We start from the raw sequence: 13,953 nt of genomic DNA, 5'->3' as shown, positions 1-13,953 counted from the left end.
GAGCATTTCTCTCCGTTCCAGCGCTGAACTTAATAGCTCCCGTTTAGGGATGCTCACATGACCAGAGTCCCCGGCCTGCTGTCTCTGCACTCTGATGCCGGCTGGTCCCTGGGAAATTTATTTACAGTGAGGTCACCGGCAACTTGTCCGAGAAGGGGTATTAACTGGATAACCCCTTAACCCCTAGCCGCACCAGGACGTTATTGTACGTCCTGGCAGGAGGTTACTTTCCGCACCAGGACGTACAATAACTTCCCGGCTCCCGGTGCTCACTGTTTACACAAAGAGTGACCGGGAGCCGAAACTAAACTGTCAGCTGATAGCTGACAGTTTAGTGTAGCTGCTGCTGGACCCCCTGAAGGGGTCCAGCACAGGCGATCACCGGCATCAGTGGATCGGTAACGATCCACTGTTGCCGGTGAAGCAAGCGGTAAATCCCCGGTCCAGGCCATCCCCCTCCCCTGATGGTGTGTCCTCTGTTTCCCCTCCCCTGATGTCGTGTCCTCCGTTCCCCCTCCCCTGATGGCGTGTCCTCCGTTCCCCCTCCCCTGATGGTGTGTCCTCCGTTCCCCCTCCCCTGATGGCGTGTCCTCCGTTCCCCCTCCCCTGATGGCGTGTCCTCCGTCCTCCCTCCCCCTCTGATGCGGTGTCCTCCGTCTGCCCCCCCTCTGATGCAGTGTCCTCCGTCTGCCCCCCCCCTCTGATGCCGTGTCCTCCGTCCCCCCCCTCCTCTGATGCCATGTCCTACCCGATCCTCCCCCTGCTGCTGTGCCATCTCTCCCCCCGATCGCCGCCGCTCCTCTGCCGGTGCTCACCGGAGGGCCACAGTCAAGGTCGCTCCTTCCCCCTCCTCCTTGCAGCAGCACTAGCTCGCCGGATCCCGGAGCTCAGAGTGGGTTCCGGGACCGGAGAGCCAGTGCTGCGAGGAGGTGGGGGAAGGAGCGATCTCTGCTGTGACCCCCTCCTGCTGCAGCAGCATGTACCAGTGCCTGTGTAATGACGCTGGTACATGCTGCTATATACTGTGATTGGCAGCTCTGTGATCAGAGCTGTCAATCACAGTATCTGATCATGGATGCAGGTTCTGATCCCTGACTTTGTGAGGGATCAGAGCCTGCATCCATATAGTGTAAAACACACACACACTAAAAAGTGCCCCCTCCCCTGTGATCTTCCAGTAATAAGGGAGATCTTACTTAGTGTCCGTCAGTCAGCGTCCGTTAGTATGTGTCAGTCAGCGTTCGTTAGTAAGCATCAGTCAGCATCCGTTAGTATGCGTCAGTCAGCGTCCGTTAGTATGCGTCAGTCAGCGTCCATTAGTAAGCGTCAGTCAGCGTCCGTTAGTAAGCGTCAGTGTCAGTCAGTGTCAGTCAACGTCCGTTAGTAAGCATCGGTGTCAGTCAGTGTCCGTTAGTAAGCGTCAGTATCAGTCAATGTCCATTAGTAAGAGTCAGTCAGCGTCCATTAGCAAGTGTCAGCAAGCGTCAGTCACCTTCCGTAAGTAAGTGTCAGCCAGCATCAGTCAGCGTCCGTTAGTAAGAGTCGGTCAGTGTCCGTTATTGAGCATCAATCAGCCTCCATTAGTAATCGTCAGTCAGCATCTGTAAGTAAGCTTCAGTCAGCGTCCATTAATAAGTGTACGTAAGCGTCAGTCAGTGTCCATTACTAAGCATCAGTGTCCGTTAGTTATTGTCAGTCAGCATCCATAAGTAAGTGTGAGTAAGCATCAGTCAATGTCCGTTAGTAAGTGTCAGTAAATGTCCGTGCATGGAGAGCAGGAGAGCACACACAGACAGAGGTGCTCCTTCTCTTCTGAGCCCTGTTGCGCGCCCATACAATACTTTATGTTCACTAATGGGGTATTTCTGTGCTCAGGAGAAATTGTTTTACAAATATCGGGGGGCTTTTTCTCCTCCAAGTGTTTTGAAATTTGAAAAATTTGGGGTTTCACCAATGTATAAGTGTGAAAAATGTGATTTTTCATTTTCACGGCCCACTTTTGCAAAAAACTGTGAAAAACCTGTAGGGTCCAAATGCCCACTGTACCCCTTGTTACATTCCTTATGGGGTGAAGTTTTCAAAATGGGGTCACTTGTGGGGGGTTCCCACTGTCTCAGCACTAGGGGGGCTCTGTAACTGTAACATGGTCTCCTACATTTATTCCAGCCAAATCCACACTCCAAAATTTAAAGGGGGCTCCTTCTCTTCTGAGCCATGTTGTGCACAACACTTTACGTCCACAAATGGGGTATTTGTAAAAACTGCAGATTCAGAGGAATAAATGTTTTATTGCATTTCACTTTTTATAGCTGTGCGGTATGAAAGAAATAGGATTGAATTGGAATATCTGCCAAGAAAATGGAAATTTTTACTTTTCACGCTTACTTTGCAGTTATTCCTGTGAAATGCCTAAAGGGTTAAAAACTGTTTTAAATGTCAATTTGAATACTACAAAGGGTGAAGAGTTCAAAATGGGGTGAATTATGGGGGTTTCTTGTATACAGGCCTCTAGAATATGCTTGAAAACTGAACTGGACCCTAAAAAATTCTGAGTTTAAATTTACACAAAAATTTAGAAAATTGCTACTAAACAATAACGGCCTCTAAAATCCTAAAAAAGTTAAAACATATTTACCAAATGCTGCCAACATAAAGTAGACATGTTCTAGATATGAATTAATCAATATCCTTTGTGGTAGAACTATCTTCCTTAATGGCAGAGACTTTCAAATTTAGAGAAATGCAATTTTTTTCAATTTTTCACAACATTTTAGAGTTTTTCACAAAAAAAAGTTAAAGGTATCGGCCCAAATGTACCACTAACATAAAGAAGAATATGTCACGAAAAAACAAACAATCTTGGAACCACAAGGATCAGTAAAAGCATTCCAGGGTTATTAATATATAAAGTGACAAATGTCATATTTGGAAAATTTGGCCGTGTCATAAACACCAAAACTGGCTGTGTCCCCTAAGGGTTAAAAGGGGTTATTCCCCAAATATTTTTTCTTTCAAATCAACTGGTGCTTGCAGGAAGCAGTATTCTTTCACATCTGGAGAGCAGGAGTTTTTTTTATGGGGATTTGGTACTGCTTTGGACAGTTCCTGACATGAACAGAGGTGGCAACAAAGAGTACTGGAAGATTTTTTAATAGAAGTAAATTACAAATCTCTGGCAACAGGTGACTTGAAAGCTTTGTTTACATTTGCAATTTGGATGCATTTTTTTTATTCTCTCTTTTCTACTTAAAAACAGAACTGGAACCAAGAAAGGAGAATATATGTCTTTATATTCTTCCTCTCCTTAGGAACCACTCCTGGTTTGGGGTCTAAAATGTATTAAAATCTGGGCTAAAAATTGCACTGTGTGAGCAAGGTGTATTTCCTAAAAGATCACTTCTACTTAAGATCTGTTGCCTTCCAAGACTTTCCAAGGCATTTCCAACACTAGTATTTTCAGTATTGTTAAGCTTTAACCATTTTATGAAATATTACCCCAGTAGATATGCAAAAGTAGAAATTATACTGAAAAAGTTAGATTTATGCTAAAATTATCTAATGCTAAACATAATAAAGTACAATAGTATGCTCATAAAGTACATATAATAGTATATGTTAAAGTATATTTAGGGTTGCAATACATTAAAACTATTATCCACAGAACTTTCTTCTGCTGCTGACTGATCTATATTACTCACTATAGCAGAGCACACCTTCACCTATATTCACATTAGATTTTTGTGACAATTGTCAGTTTTCCTCCTACAGATAGGAATTTGCTATCTATACCAAGTTTTTACTTATCTTACAAATTGGTTGGAGGCAGATGAATCTATTACTGTACTTACTTCCCTAGTGTGTAATAAGGAGCTGCTTATTAAAGGATATGTCAACACTGAGCTTATATCTTTATTAAAAGGTGTTAAACTAAACAGTCTCCTCAATTCCATAAGAATATATTCCATATTTTTCATAAATATGAAAATTCCAGGAAACATTTGGAAATTATTTTACTTATTTTTACTCTCTGTACTTTTTTCTGAGAAGTCAAGATGGGAACTAGGGATGGTCCCAACCTGCCGAGGTTCGGGTTCGTATGAACCCGAACGCTCGGCAGCAGATTCCCGCTGTCTGGACGCTCCGTGGAGCGGGCGGATCCAGCGGGAGTAACGACTGGAAAACTGGGATACAGCCTATGGCTATGGCTGTATCCCAGTTTTCCAGGCGGACTTCCCGCTGGATCCGCCCGCTCCACAGAGCGGGCAGACAGCGGGAATCATTACCGAGGGTTCGGGTTCGTACGAACCTGAACCGAACTCGGTTCAGACCATCCCTAATGGGAACTTAATTTAAAAGGGAAAAAAAAAGTTGTGTGGACCCAAGGCTCAGAGGAAGAGTGAATATGTGACTAATTCATGTCCCTTTAGCCTTATAGCACCATCCCCGCTCCTGGTCCTAATTCATGCCCCCTCAGCCTTATATTACCATCCCCCCTCCTGGTCCTAATTCATGCCCCCTCAGCCTTATATTACCATCCCCCCCTCCTGGTCCTAATTCATGCCCCCTCAGCCTTATATTACCATCCCCCCTCCTGGTCCTAATTCATGCCCCCTTAGCCTTCTATTACCATCCCCGCTCCTGGTCCTAATTTATGCCCCCTGAGTCTTATATCACCATCCCCCCTCCTGGTCCTAATTCATGCCTCCTCAGCCTTATATTTAAAACTTCCTCCTAGCATTGCTTTTAAACTCCCTTTTTAAATAAAGTATTCACCCATCTGATTATTATAAAGAAAAAAGCATTGTATTGCTGCATTATTGAGAAGTTTTACTTAGCGTTATATCATTGGCCATACAAATATACAAAAAGTGCAGATGGACAACAAAGTATCAAAATCCCTATATTTCGAGTTGGAATCTGGACACCTAAAGGTAAGAAAATGCTATATTAAATACAAAAAAAAATTTAGGGAGCAGAGAGAAGGACTTACTCAATGTGTAAGGAAAGTATACTGTCTAAGCTGGATGTACTCTCAGACCAAAGGATATGGAAGAACCTGCCTAGAGAGAGTCCCGAGAGTAAGTAATCGGGACACATGAAGAGGCTTAAAATTTGTACAGGTGCGTATACTGGGTGTTAGCGGTAGAGATAAGCGGGCCAGGCCAAGAATTGGGTTCGTCCAAACCCAACCCATCGGCATTTGAGTCCTGATATTTGCCTGCTCCGTGGGAAAGGTGAAGATAGCCCAAGTCCCACCTGGAAAACAGTAATACAAACTAGGTCATAGGCTGTATCCTGGTTTTTCAGGTGGGACTCGGGCTGGCTCCACCTTTCTACAGTCTAGGAAGACAGCGGGATTCAAATGTCGATGGTTCACGTTTAGAGATGAGCGAACCTCGAGCATGCTCAAGTTCATCCGAACCCGATGGTTCGGCATTGGAAAACATGGATATAGTCATTGGCTGTATCCATGTTTTCCAGACAACCTTAGAGCTTTATCCAACTTCAGAAGCCCCAGCTAATCAAATGCCGAACGTTCGGGTTCGGATGGACTCGAGCATGCTCGAGGTTTGCTCATCTCTATTCAGGTTCACATGAACCCAAACCTTGACCCGGCTCGCTCATCTCTAGTTGGCTTACATGTAGAACCTGGTGTGCGTACAATCCAGATTTTGTTTATTGTGGAACCTATAGAGTACAAATAGTGTTGTAGACATGAGATGCCCATGTGATAAGCACAGATCATACCAGTAACTAATAGTATGGGTTTAATGTAAAACCTATAGTCTGCAGGAATTCTAGTATTATATCATAGTATAGTATGTCAAAAGTTAAAGATTGCATTGGGTATCAATCCCGAGACCTGCTGCAATCTTGAGATTTATCGCACACTTCCCCCTAGCTGTCAATCAAATCCAACTTATTTTCTCTATTAAAGTTTATGGAGTTGATGAGATGGATCTCCCGGACGGCTAGGGAGTGGAGCATGGTGCTGCACATTTTACCGTGCTAAAACTAAGGATCCTAGTGGGTCTCAGGAGTAAGCCCTGCTGCAATGTTAAGTTATCTAACTCAGATGTTTAAAGCTTTATTCACATAAAACTTCTTTAAGACAAAAAATAATAAGAAGAACTGACCAGTTTACCAATGACACATGCAGATAATATTTCCATTGCTGAGGGTATGTAACCTCAGTCACTAATATACCCAGCCTGGTTTCACTTTACCGCAATATCTTCTGTTTACTGAGATTTCCATCAGTCTTACGTGAATTAAACAGAGTCAATTCCAATATTGCTCGGCTGTGCTAAGTAGAAAACAGATTGTAATCTTCCCTCCATTCATTCCATCTCTTCTATTCCATGGAGTACAATCCTGAGGCTGCCAATACATGCTGGAGGGAAAAATACTTAACTATTCTGTTGCTGAATCACTGAAAGCGGAGAAAGAAATAAATATAAAATGAAATAATTACCCCTGAGAGACATACAGATTTCTGCCCTGTACCATAGTCATAAAATGCCTAAACTGTACACGGTGTGAACGGCGACCAAACAAATGTGACACTTACTGTACATTCTCATTAGTACTAACTCAATGCTTTCAAAAAGAGTTAAAACGGAAAAGAATATAAATTGAACTAATTTATTTCGGTTTCCAAATTTTCAGGAAAGTACATTTTAGTTTTATATAGCTCCACAGTTTCTTCTGTGATTTCCCTGTAACATGAATGACGATAACCATGTTACCAGGAGGAAAGGCAGAAGGTTGGTGCAAGTGTACATTGTATATACACTACTACAATGCACATTTTTATATAGTGTTTATGATATAGTTACTATACCTTTGATATCCCTGGCAGTCTAGAGGCAAACCAGTTAATAGTATCTGGTGACCTAATGCTGCACTTTTATGTGGCCTCTCCAGAAAACAAACCATGCAAGTGTCATATCATTCCCAGCAGTGTCAACCAAACACCCCAGCTCATTAACCCCTTAAGGACAGAGCCTGAAATGGCCTTAATGACAGAGACAAATTTTATGAATATGACCAGTGTCACTTTATTCATTAATAACTTCGGGATGCTTTTACCTATCCGGCTGATTCTGAGATTGTTTTCTCGTGACATATTGTACTTTACATTTCTGGTAAATTGGAGTCGATAATCATAACAAATCTTTATGAAAAAAACCCAAATAATGTGAAAAAATGTGAAAAACTGCATTTTTCCAACTTTGAAACTTCTTTGCGTATACAGAAAGTGGTTATACCACATAAATTATATATTAAATAGCATTAGCAACATGTCTACTTTATGTTGGCGGCATTTATTAAACGATCTTTAATTTTTTTTAGACAATAGGAAGCTTAAAACATTAGCAGCAAATTTCCAAATTTTCAGTAAAATTTCAAAATCAGATATTTTTAGGGACCTGTTCAGGTTTAAAGTGTATTTGAGGGGCCTGTATGTTAGAAAGCCCCACAAAGCACCCCATTTCAGAAACTGCACCCCCCACACTCTGCAAAAGCATATCCATAAAGTGTTTTAACCCTTTAGGGGAGTCACAGAAATAAAAGCTAAGTGTGTAAGAAATTTGAAAATTTTAATTTTCTGTGCAGAGATTTTATTGTAATCCAATATTTTTCATAATTATAAACCTATTACCAGAGAAATGCACCCAAATAATTATTGCCCCGTTTCTGCAGTTTATAGAAATACCCCATATGTGGCCCTATTGCGCTATTTGACGCAACCACAAGCCTCAGATACAAAGGAGCGCCTAGTGAATTTCAACGCCTCCGTTATATTTGGTCATTTCTGACTGTACCACTTCAGGTTGGCAGAGGCTCTGGGGTGCCAAAACCTAAAAAACACCCCTAAAAGGACACCATTTAGAAAACTACACCCCTCAAGGAATGTAACAAGGGGTGCGGTGAGCATTTGGACCCCACAGGTGCTTCACAGATTTTCCGAACAATATGGCGTGAAAAAAGAAAAATTTATTTTTTACACTAAAACGTTGTTCTAGCCTTCAATTTTTCATTTTCTTAAAGGGATAAGAGGAAAAAAAAGACACAAAATGTGTAGCGCAGTTTCTCCCGAGTACGGAAATACCCCACATGTGGCGATAAAGTGCCAAGGGGGCGCAGGACGAGCCTCCAAAGGGAAGGAGCGCCAATTGGCTTTTGGAAGCTGAATTTCACTGGAAAGGATTTCAAGGGCCATGTCGCATTTACAGAGCCCTCGTGCTGCTAAGACACTGGAAACCCCCCACAAGTGACCCCATTCTGGAAACTACACCCCTCAAGGAATCTAACAAGGGGCACAGTGAGCATATGGACCCCACTGGTGACGGGCACAAATGTGGAACAATGTGACGTAAAAGTAAAAAATTTCATTTTTTCACTTTCATGGCACAAATGTGCCCGTCATCAAGGGGTCCATATCCTCACTGCACCCCTTGTTAGATTCCTTGAGGGGTGCAGTTTCCAGAATGGGGTCACTTGTGGGGGGTTTCCAGTGTTTTGGCAGCACGAGGGCTCTGTAAATGCGACATGGCGTTCATCATCCATTCTAGCCAAATCCAACCTCCAAAATCCAAATGGCGCTCCTTCCCTTTGGAGGCTTGCCCTGCGCCCACATGGCGCTTTATGTCCACATGTGGGGTATTTACGGACTCGGGGGAAATTGCTCTACACATATTGTGTGTTTTTTTCTCTTTTAACCCCTTGTGAAAATGATAAATTCAAGGCTAAACCAACATTATAGTGTAAAAAATGTAATATTTCATTTTCACGCCACATTGTTCCACATTTGTGCCCGTCACCAGTGGGGTCCATATGCTCACTACACCCCTTGTTACATTCCTTGAGGGGTGTAGTTTCCATAATGGGGTCACTTGTGGGGGGGTTCAACTGTCTTGGCAACACAGAGGCCTTTTGAATGCAACATGGCCCCTTAAAATCCATTCCATCCAAATCCAGCCTTCAAAAACGAAATGGCGCTCCTTCCCTTCGGAGGCTTACCCTGCACCCGAATGGCGCTTTATGTACACAAGTGGGGTATTTCCGTACTCAGGGGAAATTGCTCTACACATTTAGTGGTTTTTTTTATCTTTTAGCCCCTTGTAAAAATGAAAAAATCATGACAAGATTAATGATTTAGAGTAAAAATTTTACAAAAATTACACTAAATGTTGGTCTAGCCTTGATTTTTTCCATTTCCACAAGGGGTTAAAAAAGAAAATTAACACAAAACGTGTAGGGTAGTTTCCCCTGATTACGAAAATACCCCATATGTGGGCATAATGTGCCATATGGGCACAGGGCAAGCCACCAAAGGGATAGAGCGCCATTTAGAGGCTGGAATGGAGGATGGAGGCCATGTCGCAATTACAAAGCTCCTGTGCTGCCAGGTCAGTAGATACCCCCGACAAGTGACCCCATTCTGGAAACTACACCCCATAAGGAATCTAACAAGGGGTGCAGTGAGCATATGGACCCCACTGGTGACAGGCACTTACGTAGAACATGTGCCGAGAAAATAAAAAATACCATTTTTTTTCATTTTCACGTCCCAAATGTGGCCGTCACCAGGGGGCCATATCCCCGCTGCCCCCCTTATTAGATTCCTTATTGGGTGTAGTTTCCAGAATGGGGTCACTTGTGGGGGGTTTCTACTGTCCTGGCCGCACAGAGGCTTTGTAATTGCATCATGGCATCCTCTAATGGGAATGGCGGCCATACCTATTTAGCTGGGAAAAAGGGACAATTCTAATTTATTTGGGGGTATTAGGCCAATTATTAGTTTATAAGGTTGGAAATGACAGGTGTCCATCAAATTCAACCTGTGTTGATCCAGAGGAAGGCAAAAAACCCTCGTGAGGCAGACAACAGTAGCAGCATCACAGGGGAAAAATTCCTTCCCGACTCCATAATGGCGATCAGAATAATCCCCGGATCAACGTGACCCCTGAAATAGGAATAAGGGACAGAATTTAGATAATGTAGAACCCCAATGACGTGTGGTGCGCCTTGGAGCGATCCAGTATGCAGAGGCCGGGGGGATCAGGACAGGTGTCACACTGGAAAATGGTGTTCTTCCTGATCCCCCTGTTACGCCACACTCTGCACTTCTTCTGGGGTCTCCTGTTCTCCAGTGTGGGGGACGTCACCTGGAAAATGTTGTCCTGGTGCGATACGGGGTCCCTCATATCCAGAAGCGCTGGGTCCGCTCCATGGCTGCTAAATATTAGGGCGCTATTACTACTTCTGATATGTTTGGATCGTGCCGCAAGCTACAGGGCAGCGAGGGACTGGAAGAGGGGGTGCTGGTATAAAAGTTATCCCCGTACAGGTGGTGACCTTTATCCAGCAGTGGGAAGATCAGTTCCCGGACGATCTTCCCACTTGTTCCGAGGATGGGAGGGGAGGGGGCATCTGGGGCTGGATTCGGGTGTTCCTTCCTACATACACTCTAAGGGTACATGCACACTGCGGAATCGCGACAGATAACCCTTCGTGCATTCCGCAGTTGGCACCCGCCGGCGGACTGATGCAGGCGCACGTCTCCGTCCGTGTCATAGACTCCATTCTATGCACAGGCGGATTCCGCTCTCCGTCCAACGTGTTCATTCTTTGGATGGACGACGGAATCCGCCCGTGCATAACATGGAGTCTATGACACGGGCGGAGACGCAACCCCTGCATCAGTCCGCCGGCGGGTGCCAGCTGCGGAATGCACAAAGGGTTATCCTTCGCCATTCCGCAGTTTGCACGTACCCGAAATCTGTAAGTGTACCCTGAGGTACTGTCACAGAGTGTGTAGAATTTCACACCATACCGTAATCTCTTATTGGGACGGTACTGGCGGAAAAGACGTGTCTGGGGGGCAGCGTACGCTACACTACCCCCAGACACGTCAATGGATGATGAGGATGAATGGAGGAAAGAAGGATCCCCCCCATTCATCCTCACTGGCTGTTTCGGTGTCGGAGGCAATAATAACGTATCCCTCTGACACCGAAAACACCCTGGGGGCCATCTTTATACGGGGACTAGTATATGGGGTATGTAGTGGTGTAGTGTCAAACTTTATTCAATGTAGTGTGGTGAAATGTAGTGTTTTTTACGTGTTTTTTTTACAGTAAGTATAAAAAAAACCTACGCCAACAAAGGAGTTGCGGATAAATGCCGCACTTATGTGCGGCACTTATAAGCAGACCGTGGCAGTAGAATATAGAAAAAAAACACCCTACGCCAAAAAGGAGGAGTTGCTGATTAGCAGCGCACTTTCGTGCGATGCTGATCAACACTCAGCGGCGATAGGGTGCGGAAAATAGAAAAAAAAAAATTTGGGGAAAAAAAAAAAAAATTTTTATATTCTGAATATCCCTGTAGCTGCTGATAAGTGTATTACACTTATCAGCCGCTAGGGGGCAGCAGAGCGCAAAATCCGGAAAATGACGAGGCTGGAGCCGAAAATAGCCGAAAGAAGACGACGAGGACCGCCGGAAAGACCCGAAGACCGAACGGAATGACGGAGGACGCCGCGAACCCGGAAGCCGCCGATCAGGAGCCCGGGACAGGTGAGTAATGTACAAATACCTGCTCTGGACCCCTCCGCTACCTAGCTGAGGGGTCCAGGGCAGGTATTTACTATTTTGTGGGACTCTGATCGCCGTGCCACCGGCCCGATCGCCGTGAACGGCCGGCCGGCCGTTCACGGCGATCGGGCCGGTGGCACGGCGATCAACATTACTTTTTACAGTAATGGCGGTCGGTGCCGTCCTCGGACAGCACCGACCGCCATTTTTTTCCGGGTCATCGGGTCACCGATGACCCGGAAAGGTTCCGATCGCCGCTATTGGCTGATCTGAATTGATCAGCCTATAGCAGCGATCGTAAGCACGGGGGGTGTTAACCACCCCCCGTGCCGAGAAGCTATGATGGCCTGCTATGATTTATAGCAGGCCATCTTCCCCGACCGCTGTGTGTGAACACGCAGCGATCGGGGAAACATCGGGCGTAAATTTACGCCCTGATGCGCTAAGTACCAGGGCGCCAGGGCGTAAGTTTACGCCCGATGTCGTTAAGGGGTTAAATACCTTCCAGACAGTGCTAAATAATACCACCGTGCTGCATAAATTAGAGTGTCAGGGAAAATGACTCCCTATTGGTACCAATACCAGTCAGCAAAAAAATAGTCCCCCAGTGGTGCCAAATATCACAAAGCAGCATACCCCCCCAACCCCAAAACCACATAAAAAGAGCAGCTACTTAACCCTCTGAGTCTCTACCTTAAAGAGTCACTGTCGTATTTTTTTTTTTTTGCAGAAATCAATAGTCCAGGCGATTTTAAGAAACTTTGTAATTGGGTTTATTAGCCAAATCTGCCATTATCTGCATGTAAAAAGCCTTTTCCCAGGTCCCCCCCTCCTTCCTCTTTTTCATCCACTCTGAAAAATCTGAAAATTGTGACTTGTTGCAGGAGACGTCCCCTGTCTGTTCTAGGGAGAGGGGAGGGGGGAGGAGGAAGGAGGGAGTTAGCCGGCAGCAGAAAGCAGATAACAGAGGATTACAGGCACGGAGCTGGGTGACAGCTGTAATCCGAGCTCAGACAGGTCACTGGTGACTGTCCCAAGAGATATCCCGTGAGGGATTTGTAGATTAACTCTTTGTTGTCCTGTTTTGGTCTTTTCTTTAGCTCTCTCCATAGGAGAACAATGAAGACAGGGGGGAGAGCTTCAAACTGCTTTTTCATGATAAAAATGCATTTTTCGGATAATAAACCCAATTACAAAGTTTCTTAAAATCGCCTGGACTATTGATTTCTGCAAAAAAAAATTTCACGACAGTGACACTTTAACCCTTAGACGACCCAGGGCGTATAGTTACGCCATGGAAGTCTGTCCCCAGACGACCTAGGGCGTAACTGTACGCCCTGGGTGTTTCTCCCGCTATGAAGCGTGCTCCGGAGCGGAGCGCGCTTCATAGCAGGTGGGGGCCGGCTGCAATCAGCAGCCGGGACCTCACCGGTAATGACACGCTGCAGCGATCGCGCTGCCGCGTGTCATTAACTCCTTAAACGCTGCGATCGCGGCGCGACCGCGGCGTTTAAGTGTAAGTGACAGGGGGAGTCCCCTGTCACTTACCGATCGGGACCCCCGCAGTGTGACTGCGGGGGTCCCGATCGGTAAAACGGGCCGCCGGAGGTCTCTCACCTGCCTCCGTGCGGTCCGATCGGCGCTCTGGTCACTGAGCCTGCACAGGCAGGCTCAATGAGCAGATCGCCGATAACACTGATCAATGCTATGCCTATGGCATAGCATTCATCAGTGTAAAAATCCAAGTAGTGAATGTAAAAGTCCCCCAAAGGGACTTCAAATGTGTAAAAAAAAAAAAAAGTTAAAAACACTAACACACTACCCCAAAACCCCTCCCCCAATAAAAGTCTAAATCACCCCCCTTTCCCATTATATAAATAAAACATATAAAAATAAATAAATAGATAAACATATAATATACCGTAGCGTGCGTAATTGTCCGCTCTATTAAAATATAACAAGCGTCATTGCGAACGGTAAACGGCGTACACGAAAAGAGGGAAAAAAGTGCGCGGGTTACTGATTTTATGTTACATTAAATATATAAAAAAAATTAATAAAAAGTGATCAAAACGTCCGATCTTCACAAATATGGTATTAATAAAAACTAGAGATCATGGCGGAAAAAATGACACCCCATACAGCCCCGTAGGTGAAAAAATAAAACCGTTATAAGCGTCACAATAGTCCCATTTTATTTATAATTAATTGCCAAAAAAAAGGATTTCATTTAAAAAATATATATAACATTAGAGAATCTGCGTAAACCTGCATATGGTTGTGTTCGGGCTGACCTATAGAATAATAGTATCATGTCGCTGTTACCATATAGTGCATTACATAGACA

This window comes from Dendropsophus ebraccatus, chromosome 6 (genome assembly GCF_027789765.1).
Source record: "Dendropsophus ebraccatus isolate aDenEbr1 chromosome 6, aDenEbr1.pat, whole genome shotgun sequence".
Taxonomy (NCBI): Eukaryota; Metazoa; Chordata; class Amphibia; order Anura; family Hylidae; genus Dendropsophus; species Dendropsophus ebraccatus.
The sequence above is the reverse complement of the archived record's forward strand: the minus strand, read 5'-3'. Positions refer to the sequence as shown.